Raw genomic sequence first — 17,616 nt, forward strand, 5'->3', positions numbered from 1 at the left:
GAGCATTGTATTCTTGAAAATTAGCACGATGATATTGCCACAAGAGAGGTAATTCATGAGGATGCAGTTCGTTTATGGCGTACTGTTGTACCATATGAATTCCCTCGCTCACTACCAGCACGATCTGAAGTCATACCCAATGGCTTCCCTCATCATGATTCCTGGAGTAACATACCTGTGTCCCCCCAGAACATTTGATGAATGGGTCCCTCTCCCTAACTCTTTGCCATACTCACTGATGTGGTCTTTCAGGGTAGTGCAGAACCACACTACATCGCTGAACACAATGCAACGCCACTCCATGCTTTCCCAATGACAGCACAGCTCCAAACGAAGCTGTTTTGAGTTGTTGTGTTAATGACAGCCAAAGCACAGGATGGGAAATCCCTTGTCTGGTTGCTGCTAGTTGCCAACTAATGACACAGAATGTTGTAGGGAGTCAATTACATGTTCTTGAATGGCAGGTGCACATATGAAGGGGTTACGATATACATCTACATCTACATCTACATCCATACTCCGCAAGCCACCTGACGGTGTGTGGCGGAGGGTACATTGAGTACCTCTATCGGTTCTCCCTTCTATTTCATTCTCGTATTGTTCGTGGAAAGAAGGATTGTCGGTATGCCTCTGTGTGGGCTCTAATCTCTCTGATTTTATCCTCATGGTCTCTTCGCGAGATATACGTAGGAGGGAGCAATATACTGCTTGACTCTTCGGTGAAGGTATGTTCTCGAAACTTTGACAAAAGCCCGTACCGAGCTATTGAGCGTCTCTCCTGCAGAGTCTTCCACTGGAGTTTATCTATCATCTCCGTAACGCTTTCGCGATTACTAAATGATCCTGTAACGAAGCGCGCTGCTCTCCGTTGGATCTTCTCTATATCTTCTATCAACCCTATCTGGTACGGATCCCACACTGCTGAGCAGTATTCAAGCAGTGGGCGAACAAGCGTACTGTAACCTACTTCCTTTGTTTTCGGATTGCATTTCCTTAGGATTCTTCCAATGAATCTCAGTCTGGCATCTGCTTTACCGACGATCAACATTATATGATCATTCCATTTTAAATCACTCCTAATGCGTACTCCCAGATAATTTAAGGTATTAACTGCTTCCAGTTGCTGACCTGCTATTTTGTAGCTAAATAATAAAGGATCTATCTTTCTGTGTATTCGCTGCACATTACACTTGTCTACATTGAGATTCAATTGCCATTCCCTGCACCATGCGTCAATTCGCTGCAGATCCTCCTGCATTTCAGTACAATTTTCCATTGTTACAACCTCTCGATACACCACAGCATCATCCGCAAAAAGCCTCAGTGAACTTCCGATGTCATCCACAAGGTCATTTATGTATATTGTGAATATCAACGGTCCTATGACACTCCCCTGCGGCACACCTGAAATCACTCTTACTTCGGAAGACTTCTCTCCATTGAGAATGACATGCTGCGTCCTGTTATCTAGGAACTCCTCAATCCAATCACACAATTGGTCTGATAGTCCATATGCTCTTACTTTGTTCATTAAACGACTGTGGGGAACGGTATCGAACGCCTTGCGGAAGTCAAGAAACACGGCATCTACCTGTGAACCCGTATCTATGGCCCTCTGAGTCTCGTGGACGAATAGCGCGAGCTGGGTTTCACATGACCGTCTTTTTCGAAACCCATGCTGATTCCTACAGAGTAGATTTCTTGTCTCCAGAAAAGTCATTATACTCGAACACAATACGTGTTCCAAAATTCTACAACTGATCGACGTTAGAGATATAGGTCTATAGTTCTGCACATCTGCTCGACGTCCCTTCTTGAAAACGGGGATGACCTGTGCCCTTTTCCAATCCTTTGGAACGCTACGCTCTTCTAGAGACCTACGGTACACCGCTGCAAGAAGGGGGGCAAGTTCCTTCGCGTACTCTGTGTAAAATTGAACTGGTGTCCCATCAGGTCCAGAGGCCTTTCCTCTTTTGAGCGATTTTAATTGTTTCTCTATCCCTCTGTCGTCTATTTCGATATCTACCATTTTGTCATCTGTGCGACAATCTAGAGAAGGAACTACAGTGCAATCTTCCTCTGTGAAACAACTTTGGAAAAAGACATTTAGTATTTCGGCCTTTAGTCTGTCATCCTCTGTTTCAGTACCATTTTGGTCACAGAGTGTCTGGACATTTTGTTTTGATCCACCTACCGCTTTGACATAAGACCAAAATTTCTTAGGATTTTCTGCCAAGTCAGTACATAGAACTTTATTTTCGAATTCATTGAACGCCTCTCGCATAGCCCTCCTCACACTACATTTCGCTTCGCGTAATTTTTGTTTGTCTGCAAGGCTTTGGCTATGTTTATGTTTGCTGTGAAGTTCCCTTTGCTTCCGCAGCAGTTTTCTAACTCGGTTGTTGTACCACGGTGGCTCTTTTCCATCTCTTACGATCTTGCTTGGCACATACTCATCTAACGCATTATGTACGACGGTTTTGAACTTTGTCCACTGATCCGCAAAAAACCTCAGTGAACTTCCGATGTCATCCACAAGGTCATTTATGTATATTGTGAATAGCAACGGTCCTATGACACTCCCCTGCGGCACACCTGAAATCACTCTTACTTCGGAAGACTTCTCTCCATTGAGAAGCTACATGGTGCAGAATACGGTAATCCTCCTCTGTGGTAGTCAGATGTGGTTGACTGGAACCTTGACAACAAATGTGTCTACCCTTGTGTTTCCATAGAGTCCAGCACTGGGCCAATGTCACATCAGGATGTCCATAAATCTGGATATTGCACGATTCGACTAGCCAGTTGAATGGGGATCGACAATGAGACACCTTTCAAAATCTTTCAGGTGCTGACAACATTATCTCGGACCAGTACGTGGAATTGCAGTGCCCTTGCCGGCCGTGATGGCCGAGCGGTTCTAGGCGCTACAGTCTGGAACCGCGCGATCGCTACGGTAGCAGGTTCGAATCCTGCCTCGGGCATGGATATGTGTTCTGTCCTTAGGTTAGTTAGGTTTAAGTAGTTCTAGGCGACTGATGACCTCAGAAGTTAAGTCCCATAGTGCTCAGAGCCATTTTTTGAAAATTTGATTTTCTTGGATACACTGAGAAGATAATACGTAATTTTTCTTACCTGTCATTCCTGTTAGTAGTTTATTTCCACTCTGATTTCGCTAATAATTATAAGAATGCTGATCATTTGCACACCCAGTCAACCACGTAAACATACAGCGATTGGCATTCACGCGTTCTGGGTTATTCGGCTCACAATCAACTCATGACAAAACTCTGCCATCTGGTGAGCAAGATGTATGAGACAGGCGAAATACCTACAGACTTCAAGAAGAATATAATAATTCCAATCCCAAAGAAAGCAGGTGTTGACAGATGTGAAAATTACCGAACTATCAGTTTAATAAGTCACAGCTACAAAATACTAACGCGAATTCTTTACAGACGAATGGAAAAACTGGTAGAAGCGGACCTCGGGGAAGATCAGTTTGGATTCCGTAGAACTGTTGGAACACGTGAGGCAATACTAACCTTACGACTTATCTTAGAAGAAAGATTAAGAAAAGGCAAACCTACGTTTCTAGCATTTGTAGACTTAGAGAAAGCTTTTGACAACGTTAACTGGAATACTCTCTTTCAAATTCTGAAGGTGGCAGGAGTAAAATACAGGGAGCGAAAGGCTATTTACAATTTGTACAGAAACCAGAAGGCAGTTATAAGAGTCGAGGGGCATGAAAGGGAAGCAGTGGTTGGGAAAGGAGTGAGACAGGGTTGTAGCCTCTCCCCGATGTTATTCAATCTGTATATTGAGCAAGCAGTAAAGGAAACAAAAGAAAAATTCGGACTAGGTATTAAAATTCATGGAGAAGAAGTAAAACCTTTGAGGTTCGCCGATGACATTGTAATTCTGTCAGAGACAGCAAAGGACTTGGAAGAGCAGTTGAACGGAATGGACAGTGTCTTGAAAGGAGGATATAAGATGAACATCAACAAAAGCAAAACAAGGATAATGGAATGTAATCAAATTAAATCGGGTGATGCTGAGGGGATTAGATTAGGAAATGAGACACTTAAAGTAGTAAAGAAGTTTTGCTATTTAGGGAGTAAAATAACTGATGATGGTCGAAGTAGAGAGGATATAAAATGTAGATTAGCAATGGCAAGGAAATCGTTTCTGAAGAAGTGAAATTTGTTAGCATCGAGTATAGATTTAAGTGTCAGGAAGTCGTTTCTGAAAGTATTTGTATGGAGTGTAGCCATGTATGGAAGTGAAACATGGACGATAACCAGTTTGGACAAGAAGAGAATAGAAGCTTTCGAAATGTGGTGCTACAGAAGAATGCTGAAGATAAGGTGGGTAGATCACGTAACTAATGAGGAGGTATTGAATAGGATTGGGGAGAAGAGAAGTTTGTGGCACAACTTGGCTAGAAGAAGGGATCGGTTGATAGGACATGTTTTGAGGCATCAAGGGATCACAAATTTAGCATTGGAGGGCAGCGTGGAGGGTAAAAATCGTAGAGGGAGACCAAGAGATGAATACACTAAGCAGATTCAGAAGGATGTAGGTTGCAATAGGTACTGGGAGATGAAGAAGCTTGCACAGGATAGAGTAGCATGGAGAGCTGCATCAAACCAGTCTCAGGACTGAAGACCACAACAACAACATCAGCTCATATAGCCCCGTCCCCTTTTGTCTGCGTAAATGTTACTTATTTCTAGATGCGACGGGAATTCCCCTGGTAGAGACATCATGTACAATATGCACGTATTCAAAAAACATATTATGATTCGTTGAGAAACCAACTTAGAATGTGTTTGAAAATGATCAAAAACCAACTGGGATGCGTTTCAAAATCGTATGAATAATCGACAGACCAACGTGCATTGGATGCTAGGCGCTTTTTGAAGCAAAAGTTCTTTTCCTCAAGAATATGATTTGGCGCCCCTTTAAATTGTTGCCGGGGCAGTTACTCCGGTTGCCTGCCCCCCCCCCCCCCCCCCCCCCCCGCCTTAGATCTTGGCCTTGTAGCAGCAATAACAAATGCGGTGAGGAAAGACGGACCGAAATGTGGGTAAAAGGTACGTAATTATATAGTTTAGGTACGATACACGTACACAATGTGCATAGAAACGGGCGATTATTCGTTTTCTAATATACGTTTTCTGAATTTACCTATTAGTTTTTATGACGAAAAGTGGATGAAATACAGCGAAATGCATTTAAATACGCCACACGTAAATCTGGTACCACAATCTTTACTTTGAGTTCACATTCGCTGGCTTCGCTAACTGCACGCTGCGCTATAGAAGGAGAATGAAATGCTTTTGTGTGGCTCTTGTAGCTTGGCCATCCATATTTCGGTGGAAAACCACAAGGAATGCAGGAGTAGCCTTTGAGTATGGCAGGTACGATACGTAAACTCGAATGCTTAACAGTTTATGATTTTGTGCCATTGTAGTGCGCTGTGCCTTGGTTCTTGCCGAGTGATGTTTTTTGATGCTCAGTGCTGTTGTAGGTTCGCGCTATATGTGTTTGTACTTAAACCGGTTTAGATGCTGAAAATTGGCCAAATCGCAGCACCGATTGTAGGCTACTGGTTTCGCAATGTTCATTGCCATTCTAACATTACTGAAAAATGGACTGCTGTATAAGTACTTGTGTGTTTTGTAGTGCAACGTTCAACGCATACAGTAACTTGCAAAGGCATATTAATGCCAAACATGTGAATAATGTGGCTCAGAAATTTACGTGCAAGATTTGTGATTATAACATTTCTAGCATGGTAAAAAATGAAATGATCGTGTGGCATTGTTGGCCGGGAGGCCCCATCCGGAGAATTTCGGCCACCGAGTGCAAGTCTTCTCTTCAGTCGACGCCACATTGGGCAACTCGCGTACCGGCGATGAGGATGAAATGATGATGAGGACAACACAACCACGAGCGGAGAAAATCTCTAACCCGGCCGGGAACCGAACCCGGGCCCGCTGCGTGGCCACTTACCACTTTTTTAAACTCATTTTGTTCGTTAGTGTTCGTTGTATTTGTTCTGGGTGGACGTCCCATGACACCCATTCCAGTTCATCGTCGATTCGTTCCCTCAGTTTTTTTTAAATTTTTTTTATTACAGAGGGCAGCGAACCCTCTGACCGAACACACTGAGCTGCCGTGCCGGCCCACTCACCTAAGCAGGCGGTGTCTAGCATGATAACTTTAGGAGACTCTTAAACACCACAAAGTACGCGAAGACAACATTTTGTGTCTACTTCGCAGATACAAGTCTGCAGGTGATACAGATGCGTCAGCATTATTCCGTTCACCACGAGATTCCCGTAGATCACGAAACTCTTTAATTTTGTAGAGAGAACGTATTACAAATGTGGAAACTCAGAAAAAAAATACTCGTGCACAACATGGGACAGCAAGTTAGCGATGCAGATAATAGTTCCAAATTGCTGTTACCCTCCCATGATAACGATGTTTACAAACCTAGAAGAGCAAACAAGCCTCATAGTTGTTTGGTAGCAACAAAATCGGAGCTCACTGCGAGGTCAGCAAGGGTGTTACGTGTCATTCCACAGGTAGAGTAACTGTTTCCTTTCCCAAAGACACGTCGGCCTCATTCAGTTAGGCCGCTTAAAGCTTTCAAGAGGAGACAATGAAGAAATCACCGGAAAATTTTCAATGCAAATCTTTTTGCTGACATGTACAATATAGTATGAGACTATAATCTTAAGTCTGAAGCCGTGAGACACGCAAATGAGAGTACTAGTGAGAATATTGAGTAAATATATGTTAGAAATAGGTTCTATAGTGCAGCTCTAGAAACATCAGGTAGCAAAATCAGAGACTTATCCGTAACTGAACCGCGAAGACTGAATGAGGCTTAGACCAAAGCGTTGCGTCGGTACAATGCTAACTGCACTTTCGCGTTCGGCACACATGGATTAAATACCTATGGTTTTGAGTTAACAACAGTTTTCGTATTGGGTGACTTGCGCTATGGCTTCCCTTGTGCCTTCGTTTTTTTCCAATGTATTAGCTTTCGGGACGCGCCCGTTCAACCATGTTAGTAGCGTAATGTCAGTTATGACGATACTAAGGTAAGGGCAACAGAACACCTAATCACTGAACGGAGAAAATCTACGATCCAGCCGAAAATCGAACCCGGACCCCTTTGCTTGGCAATTCGCCGCCCTGACCGCCACTGAGAACAACTGTGCCTTCACGCTCTACTTTAGGAATTATCTTCCCTTTATGGAAGAACATTGCGCGAAACAATTAAAGCGTCACTTTTTTGATAAACCGTCATTTTCCACACAACATTTTTCTGTCGCACGTCACTGTATTTCGCTCTGTGGAATTCAAACATGTGTGTTATGTAACGGAAGCCATCAAACCAATTTTCACGACAGTGGAAATTAAAATGCCCTGTTGGGCATCTTCTATTTCCAGTTGGTCTTTCTGACACCCCTCAAAAAAAATCAGAATACTTGGAGAGATTATTTGTGACCAGGAGAGTAAGAACTCTTCAGAAAATCTGTACTGTTTATTGCTATTAAATAATAACTTTCTCTTCTTTGTGATATAAAATTAAATATGGAAAACATAAAACCGGTAAAGACAAGAGACAATCAGACAGTACACATTTCTTTAATCCTTAGGTTCCAAAATTTTTTCTCCCTAATTTTGCTACAGCTTTAACCGCGTGCTTACCTTTCTGCGAAGAAATCTTTAGCCGCATCGAAGTTCATCAAACGATTTGCTACATGAAAAATCGAAATGTCATTGTCTAATACCGAAAAAGCTGTTAATATGAATAGTACTCAAGAGTCGTGTGGCTTCTCGATTTGTTTACGTCTATTTTGTCGCTGTCTGCTAGATAAAATGAAATAGGCCTTTCCAATATTGCAGTAATTTTAACACACGCCAAATAAGCGAGACAGTTTTGGCACAAATGGTCAATTTTATCTACTTCATTTACAGAAATAACACGAAAGAATATAATTGACGAAGTACCATTATCAGATGCCTATTACGCCTATTACAAGAAAAGAGTTTTATGTTAGGAAATAGTTTCACATTTCATCCATATGCTCCAGTTTCCCAAGCATGATATCGGAAAGCAGTAGTAGCAGCAGAAATTTATGTATAAATCTGGAATTGTCATATTCTTCCATATAATTTGTGTGATGTTGCCGTCTCTCCTCCTTCTAACAATTTTGTTGGCTCTGAGCACTATGGGACTTAACATCTGTGGTCATCAGTCCCCTAGAACTTAGAACTACTTAAACCTAACTAACCTAAGGACATCACACACATCCATGCCCGAGGCAGGATTCGAACCTGCGACCGTAGCAGTCGCACGGTTCCGGACTGCGCGCCTAGAACCGCGAGACCGCCGCGGCCGGCAGCAATTTTATCACTCGGTTTAGGCACTATTACGCGTTCGTACAAAACATTTTCCGCGCTAATCCGAGAATAGAACTTAACGCGGCTGTTAGCTGGGAACGGTACAACTGGCCCTTAGTAGTGTAGCTATCTGGAAAAAAGTTTCTGCCAAAATTTCATTTTCTTGGATACACCGAGAAAATAATACGTAATCTTTGTTACCTGTTATTCCTGTTAATCATTTATTTCTACTCTGGTTGTCTGTATCTATGGATTTCGCTAATAATTATAACAGCGCTTGTCATTCAGCACACCCAATCAACCAAAGAGAAAAAGTGATTGGTTTTCTCCAATTAGGGTTTATTCGTCTCAGCTCATATAGCCCCATCCCCTTTTGTCTGCAGATAAGTCCTTTATTTCTTAATACGACGGGGGCTCCCCTGGCAGAGACACCACGTACACTATGCACGCATTCAAAAATCAACTTACGATCCGTTCAGAAATCAACTTAGAATGTGTTCTTTAAAAATGTTCAGAAACCAACAGGGATGCATTTAAAAATCGTATTAATAATCGATAGACCAACGTGCGCTGGATGCTAGGCGCTGTGCGAAACGTGGGTTTTTTCTTGAAGAATATTAATTTGGCACCCCCTGAAATTTCCCGTGTCTCCCCCCTTCTCTTGACTCATCTACCATGCAGGTCAGAACCACTATGCCCATCGCTGAAATCAAGCTGTTCTGTGACGGGTGACTGACGAAAACATTTCACATACACCGCCGCTCAGAATCGACATGAAAAAGCCAAAGGTGGTGGCAAAAAATGTGTAAATGAAACCACCCCTTCGCTTGGAGCATTCATGCACACCAATTTTGCGGTCGAAAACGACACTTTGCAGTGTGATGTAGAGCAGAATGATGTTCTTCGGAACCTGTGACATCACTGACACACCCCAGGCAGCTTAACCCTTCGTTTAGAACATGTGGTACTGCAATCCTACTAAACATGGTCTGATCTCACTGTACTGTAGCACAACCGCAGTTTTTGCTATGGTATACAGGGTGAAATAATTAGGGGCTGTTCAAAACCATTTGATGAAATTTGAATGTGATCCAAAACATCAAAGGGTGATGATAGTTTTTCAGCCATTCTGTTTCACACTCTCATGTGGTGTGATCACGGGGAAATATGACATAGACACATGCATGAATACAATGGCAAAGAGTCCCTTGAGACCCTCAGTTTGGTAACAACCTCAGTGCCACCTCTGCACCTCTCCTGACCTCTTTAAAGATGTAGCTGTACAGAGACAACCCTTGACTGATTCCTTGGAGCCTGCAGGCATGCAATCCCTCCAACACCCTTCAGCTGACTGGTGCTACACTGCTGCTCCAGTGTCTACTTGTGGGCATGTGCAATATGTGCAGGTGCAGTTTTAAAGTGTTCAACAAAGTTGTGCAAGTGGTATGGAGGATGTTGCCAATGGAGAGGGAGGAGTGGTCTTACAGGAACACTTTGCCATTGTATCACGTACATGTCAGTGTCAAACACTCCCCCCTCCCTTCCCCATATGCCACAGGAGGGCACAAAATTGGATGTCCTTAAAAGCATAAAAACACTTTGTTGCTTTGGATCACATACAGATGTTGTTGAATGGTTTTGAATCATTGCTAATGGTTCACCCTGTACACCGAGCAAAAATAGTGGTTGCACTACACTCCAAAGGGGTCAGATCACATTCAGTGAGGCTGCAGTGCCATGATGTCCTTGGAGAAGGTTTGTGTTGTTAGAGGGTGTCAGCAGCATCAAAGGTTGTCAAGAATGCCATTGTGTTCCACATTGCACTGCAAACAGTACTTTTTTGGCTGCAAAATGTTTGTAAATGAATGCTCCAAGGGAAGATCTGGTTTCAGTGACACCCTTTATGCCAAATCCTGCGTCCTTTCCATGTCAGTTCTGAGTAACAGTGTATCTGAAATGTTTTCTCAGTAACCCATAAGGAAACCATGTGATTTCAACACTCTGCATTGTGGTTCTGATCTTTGTCACAGAGGTGTCTAGAGAAGGGGTGTGATGTGGCTAAGGGGGGAGGGAGTGTGTGACAACCCTCCCATTGTGTGACATGTCCATGGTGGCATTAGACAGAATTGTGGTAAAATTTGGTGCCAATGAGACATCATTAACTCACCTTGCACCTCACTTGAACTTATGAGCTGTGGCATTTTTTTTTTTTTTTTTTTTTGCATGTGTCTACACCTAGGTGTCTGAAGCATTGTTGAGCCTGAGGGTGACATCTGCAGGACATCATATATTTGCACCATTACAGAGGAGAGCCAAATTTCAAACTCCTGTGTCGCAGTGGCGCAAAATGGATCTGTGTCAAAAAAGTGATGCTTTAATTCTTTTGCACAGTTAATTAGTAATTGTTATGAAGGTTGCTGTGGGAAGCCTTCTTAAATCAAATGCATTTGGTCTGATACAGCAGAGGTATTTCACAATATTTTGTCAAATGTCATAGAGCCACTGAAACACAGATTACACTTTTCCTGGGATCTTTACTGTGCTTGAAGAAAATACATCTCCAAGATCAGAGGATGCAAGAAACAGGTGGAAGTATACAAAAGTATTAAAACTTAAAAAGAGCAGAAAGCTCAGGAGGATTTTCAGAATTTGTCCAATGAAGACGTAATCATATGAAAGGGGACCCTGATTTATTTTGAAAACATATATAAATCAAATGTCCTAAACTGGTTCTATTGCTACTGCCAATGTGCAGTTCTGAGTTCAAACACACACTTAGAACTAATGTGTGGCATAATAAAAGACATAAACTAAAGGAATTAGACCTAAGAGATTAGATATTGCAATTCATGCACTGATATGGCACTTCTGAAATTGTATGACAGGACAATACATTTAAATAAATGCAAAATAACATCAAAGATTCCAGCCATAAGGTAGTGGCATAAGATCTCTTTACAGCTAACAACTGGAGACAAGGTTTGTGAAAAAGGTAATTAGAGATATTAAGTGAAGAAAATAAATAACAGTACATGCAAATCAGAGCTTATGTGCGGTGGCTATCAAATCTGTATTCGTGTTTTCATGTTGTCACATGTAGCTGTACTGATTGAACAATAAAGTTTAACATGTGCAAACAGTCTCCATGAGTTGCCAAGTCACAACTACAAAAAATTACAGTGATGCTGAAAACTCAGACAACAGTTTAGTTATAAGTGAATCAGGTAGTTCAGAACACCATGTAATAGCGAAGCAGCTACATTTTTTTCTTGATTACATGCTGACAAACAGATATTGAATACATTAATTTATTTGTAAAGTATTCAGAAGTTTCAAGCTGTTTTATGCATGGGAGTTCAATTCTTTAAATAAACAGGGGTTTATTAGTTTGTTGCTAAAATGTTCTGTAAGCTGAACAGGTTGCATGAAAGATTGTGTGGTACTAGGTAATTTACTTAAAATGCATATGGTATTACACTGAAATAAACTCTACATGACAATGTAGCTATCAACATTTTTCACTTTTGTAGACATGAAATTTGGAACAACAGGTGGCTTGTGATGTGTTCATGTTATCTGTATATAACTAATGTGATGACATATTTTCAACAATATATACTGCATTATGATCTGATGTGGAATATCAGAGGTTCACAAATTCATTATTGGTAAGTATGGTAGGACTGCAAAAATGTTATTGATAATATGGAGCATACTTAAGAATAATCTGTGATTTGATCCATTTATGAACTTCAGAGCCCATCATGAAGATATTAATTAGTTTACTGGCTGTTCCTCATTCAGGGAATTCTGGGAAGTGTTGTACTAGTACAGAAAGAAGTGCAGATATAGAATAGGCTATGCAGTGAACTTATAAAGCTAAAACTATCTTTTTCCATCACGCACTGTTTGGTTGGTATCATCCCATAATTTTCTGAATTACATACCATTAAACATTTTTTGGCGTAGCCAAAGTTGTTAAATAGCCACTTTTAGTTATCAGACATCATGTGGTTTCAAAACATGTGCCATCTGTAGGCACTGATAGCTCAACAATTAGCTCAGAATCAATTTATTTCAACATAATATCTAATCCGAAACAAAGTATCCTCCTTTCTTCCCTCTTCTGTTCTGTCACTCTAGTGAGTCACTCAGACTTCATAATCATTAATTGAATTCTAACTGTATATCAACAATAGAGTGGATGGCAGCAAACAGTGTGTGCCACGTGATAGCAAAATTTCCTTGTATGTAAAATCTGCTGTCTTGACTGCACTGCCCATCATGCAAGATACAGTTCTCATATTTAAGCATTAATTTACAAAAAGTTGCCTGGTAGGCTAAAGTCATAAATCATTCGTAGGGAAATAACTCTTGCATTAAAAACATTCTGCATAAAATTGTTCAGATGTACTGTCAGGTGTACATCCAAAAACTGTGGGAAAAATAGTGTAAGAGGAATGTCAACTTGATGAAAGCCAGGGATGGTCCCTGCCAAGCTGAGTGCACCCGTACTACTTGTGATATGAGTGCATCGCCAATGGCCACTCAACTGATTGCTCCGAAGAGAACCCAAGGGAGTCTGAAGCTGCTCATTCTTCTCTTTACTGCCCCAAGACTTATGTGGCTGTGAGCACCCATGGAGCACCACAATCAACCCTCATAACAGTAGACACATTATTGAGAAACCATTAATATACGTCTCTTCTACAACCCATAGAAGCCTGTAAGAGGAACTGTGAAACACCAGATATAACAAACATCAGCCTGTTCGTTTGGTCATAATTGAACTTCTCATAGATTAGAAATATTTTCAGGTGATAGCTTTTGCCAATTGCCTTGCATGATGGATAGCCTCCTGAGAACAGACAGATACTCCATGAGATGGTTCTTTGACAAGAGATCACAGTTAAACAATTTCATTATATTTCTCTTTAGGGTGCGATTCTTTCAAGGTATCTTAAGTAAAATCGAGGATTAGAGATATACGGACTTAATCCAAGTATTCTTTGATCTCCCCATGCTGAATCCCTGTTTGAAATTGATCTGCATCGATTCTGGACCAAGTGTTTTGAAATTTTTTCAAGGCTGGTGTAGTCAGACTTCTATTTCTACAGTTCATCCTCTCCTCAAAAAAGTTTTTCTTTTCATAAGTTTGATGATCTTGGAGCATATTTTTAGAGTTAACTAATTCTAGTATGCAGTTACACAGCTCATGTGTTGGAATTCATTATTTTTCCAAATAAACCTTCACTTCATGCACAGCTAATGTGTCAGTTTTATATGCAGTTAATTGACAAACCAGCAAACAGTATTAATGTTGTCTGGCATATTTCTTCTATTTATTTCATGTGAGTAATACCAATAAACCGTGTAAATAAACTGAAGATGAAGACATTGTCCTTGCTATGACTACAACACCCCATTTAAGAGAAAGATGACTGAGATCATCTGAGCTGGGTAGTAAAACGTTTAGGGTCAGCATGCTGTGCCCTCTCTGTACTGGCTTGGGATCACTGACCCATCATGCCACCTGACCAGCATGACATTTTCTGAGAATACATGCAGCTAAGGAAATAGAAGTCAACATTAGGTTCCAATGAATTTATCATGCAGAGATAATAGTTTTGCAAATTTGATATCTTTTTCTGGGTTTTTCCATTCTGAAGTCCCATGTGCCCCCTTTCCCCTTATCCTACTGAGATTAATTTTCACACAGCTCCATTCTACGTGGAATGGGACTGAACTGGGTGGTGGTGGGGGTGGTGGTTTGGGGGGAGAGGTGGGGGGGGAGAATTCAAAATTTTTACAAAGTGCCTACAAGAGCCACATCATTGATACTTTGAATTTTTGATGATTCGAATGGCCAATTCCCTTCTCCACTATTCAGTTTCCAACTATTTTGATTATTTGCAGTTATATGTATCGATGTATATTTGTAGTAGTACACAGTATATAGGTAACTTGTAAAGGTAGGCTAAGAATATAATTATCATGTGCAAAAACTCACCCATCTTGAAACCTAGCAACTCACTTCCTCAGAAAGTCTATACTTAATGTGACAAACTGTGTATTTTCCATCAAAATATAAGGGGGCTAAGAGGTAAACTAGAACTGTTGACAATGAATATTAGTGACAGTCATACTATTGATAATGCCTATATACTTTGTTTTACTGAACACCATGTAAAGGAGGGTATCAATATGCTGAATCTAGATGACTATCATATTGCCTCTCACTTTTGCAGAAACAATGTGCAGAAGGGTGGTGTAATAATATATGTAAAAAAGAATATAATGTATAGATCTTTAGAGCCCACAAAATACTGTTTTGATCAGCATTTTGAAGCTTGTGGTATAGACATTAGCACCAAGACCCTGTCACTCATTGTAGTAACAGTGTATAGGGCCCCATCAGGGAAGCAATGTATGTTCTTTAAGAAACTCGAATCTCTTCTATCCCATATATATTCAAAAAATAAAAATACTATAGTCTTAGGAGACTTAAACATTAACTTTCTAAATTATGATAGTAGTAGAGCTGACCTGCTACATATAATGAACACATACAACTTCACACCCATGGTAGACTTCCCCACAAGGGTTACGAACTACTGTTCAGGTCTTATAGATAATATTTTCATTGATGAGAATAGAAACACCAATGCAACAGTAAAACAAGTCCTAAATGGTCTTTCAGACCACTATCAATGATATATGCCCACACAAGAAGGACAAAGTCTGTAAAAGGTCATTTAGGCTAATTAATAATGAAAATCTCATGATCTTCAACAGTTATCTTCAACTCATTGACTGGAGTCCAATTTATAGAGCACTGAAAGTCAATGACAAATTTAACCTATTTATAAATGAATTTATGTGCCACTTTGAAGTTGCCTTCCCTCTAAGAACTGCAAAGAACAAGTACCAGAGTCATACCAGCAAACAGTGGCTCACCAAAGGAATAAAAACATCATGTAGGTCTAAAATACTGCTTTATGTTTCTCTCAGAAATACAAATGATCCTGAAATAAGAGCTCATTATAAAAGGTACTGCAAGATCTTAAATGAAGTTCTGATAAAGGCAAAAAGTATGTTCATCAAATCAGAAATAGATAATTCTGGCAACAAAATAAAAACCATCTGGGGTATTATTAAAAGAGAAACTGGTAGTTACTCAAATCATGCAGAAAATATTGAAGTTAGACATAATGGGAATATCATTGATAAAGGTGAAAATGTTGCAAAAATTTTCAACAAGCATTTTTTGACTGCAGCGGATAAAATAGGGTGTAATGGTTCTATAAATGAGGCTCTGAATCTTTTACAAAGAAGTGGACTTAGTGCAACACCCCAGATTCGCATTCCTCCTGTCACTGTTGAGGAAATTAAGAAGATAATAAGGACCATGGACAACAAAAACTCCACTAGTATTGATGGTATTTCCATCAAAGTTTTGAAACACACACACATTTTCATTTGTGAAGTCCTGTGCCACATCTTTAATGAATCACTGAGACTAGGAATTGTCCCTGATGGGCTTAAATATGCAGTGGTGAAACCATTGTACAAGAAGGGTGACAGAAACAAAGTAACCAATTATCGTCCTATTTCACTCTTAACTTGTTTCTCCTAGATTCTCGAGAAACTTGTTCACAGAAGGATTCTTGAACATCTTAGTAAATACAATATTCTCAATAAAAGTCAATTTGGTTTACAGGAAAACATCTCAACAGAAGATGCAATATATTCTTTCACCAATGCAATTCCTGAATCAATCAATAATAAAATGTCTCCAACTGCAATTTTTTGTGACCTTTATAAGGCGCTTGATTGCGTGAACCAAGAGATTTTTCTGAGAAAGGCAGAATTTTATGGGTTAACTGGAGAAGCAGGGATGTGGCTTGCCTCCTATTTAAAGGACCGGAAACAGAAAGTCACGGTAAATGACACTAATGGGAAACCAGTGTCCTCTTCTTGGGGCACAATAAACTGTGGGGTCTCACAGGGCTCTATCCTGGGTCCTCTACTTTTCCTTATTTTCATAAATGACCTTCCAATGTGTACAAGGGCTAAGGTAAAATTTACTTTGTTTGCTGATGACATGACGATTCTGGTAGACAATTCAACAAATACTAATCTTGAGATCACTGTAAACGCAATTTTTCAGGAGACCTTTAACTGGTTTACCTCTAATGGATTATCACTAAATTTTGAAAAAACGCAATTGATTCAATTCCATACAAGCCAAAATATCGAAGGCGAGATTAATGTTAAATACAATGATGGGAATTTAGTTAAGTTGAGTCAACAAAGTTCCTGGGTCTACTTGTTAATAGCAATATAAACTGGTCCTTACACATTCCTTACCTACATAAAAAGCTAAGCTCAGCAATTTACGCTATTTGTGCGATGTTTCCTCAGTGACTTAAGTACTTTGAAAGCTGCCTATTTTGGTTATTTTCATGCCCTGATGGCCTACGGAATTATATTCTGGGGAAACCAGCCAAAGGCAAACAAAATCCTCATAGCCCAGAAAAGGGTCATTAGGATTCAGTGTGGTGACAATTACAGACATTCCTGCAGGAAGCTCTTCCAAGAGCTGAGAATACCTACAACAGTATCTCAGTACATTTTCTCTCTCATATGTTTCTTGTGTAAAAACCATTCCCTTTTTGAAATGAACAGCATGTATCATAACTATGACACTAAGGTAAAAAATGATCTACATCTTGAACAAAAGAATCTAAGTATGGTACAAAAAGGAGTACACTACTCTTGCATAAAAATATTTAATGCTCTCCCTCAGGCAATAAAAATGTTGGTTACTGATCCACCTAGTTTTAAAGATCAACTTAAACGATATCTCCTAAGTAAAACCATTTACTCACTGGACAAATTTATGTATGAGAATATGTAATTGTTTTTGATCTATTGTAAGTCTGTTCAATGTATTTTGTAACTTTTTACAAAAAACAATTCTTGTAAACATTTTTTTCTACGTAATATATTATTCATTGTACAACCTATTATTATAAACAAATGTCTCAAATCTATGTAAATGACACGTTCTACACCCAAGTGATTTATCGCTAATGGGTCTACACAACACGAATGAAATAAATAAAATAGATCATCATGTCAAGTTCAATTTGTCCCATAATAATTTTGTGTCAATGTTTGAGAGTT

Source organism: Schistocerca serialis, chromosome 4 (genome assembly GCF_023864345.2).
Source record: "Schistocerca serialis cubense isolate TAMUIC-IGC-003099 chromosome 4, iqSchSeri2.2, whole genome shotgun sequence".
NCBI classification, from domain to species: Eukaryota; Metazoa; Arthropoda; class Insecta; order Orthoptera; family Acrididae; genus Schistocerca; species Schistocerca serialis.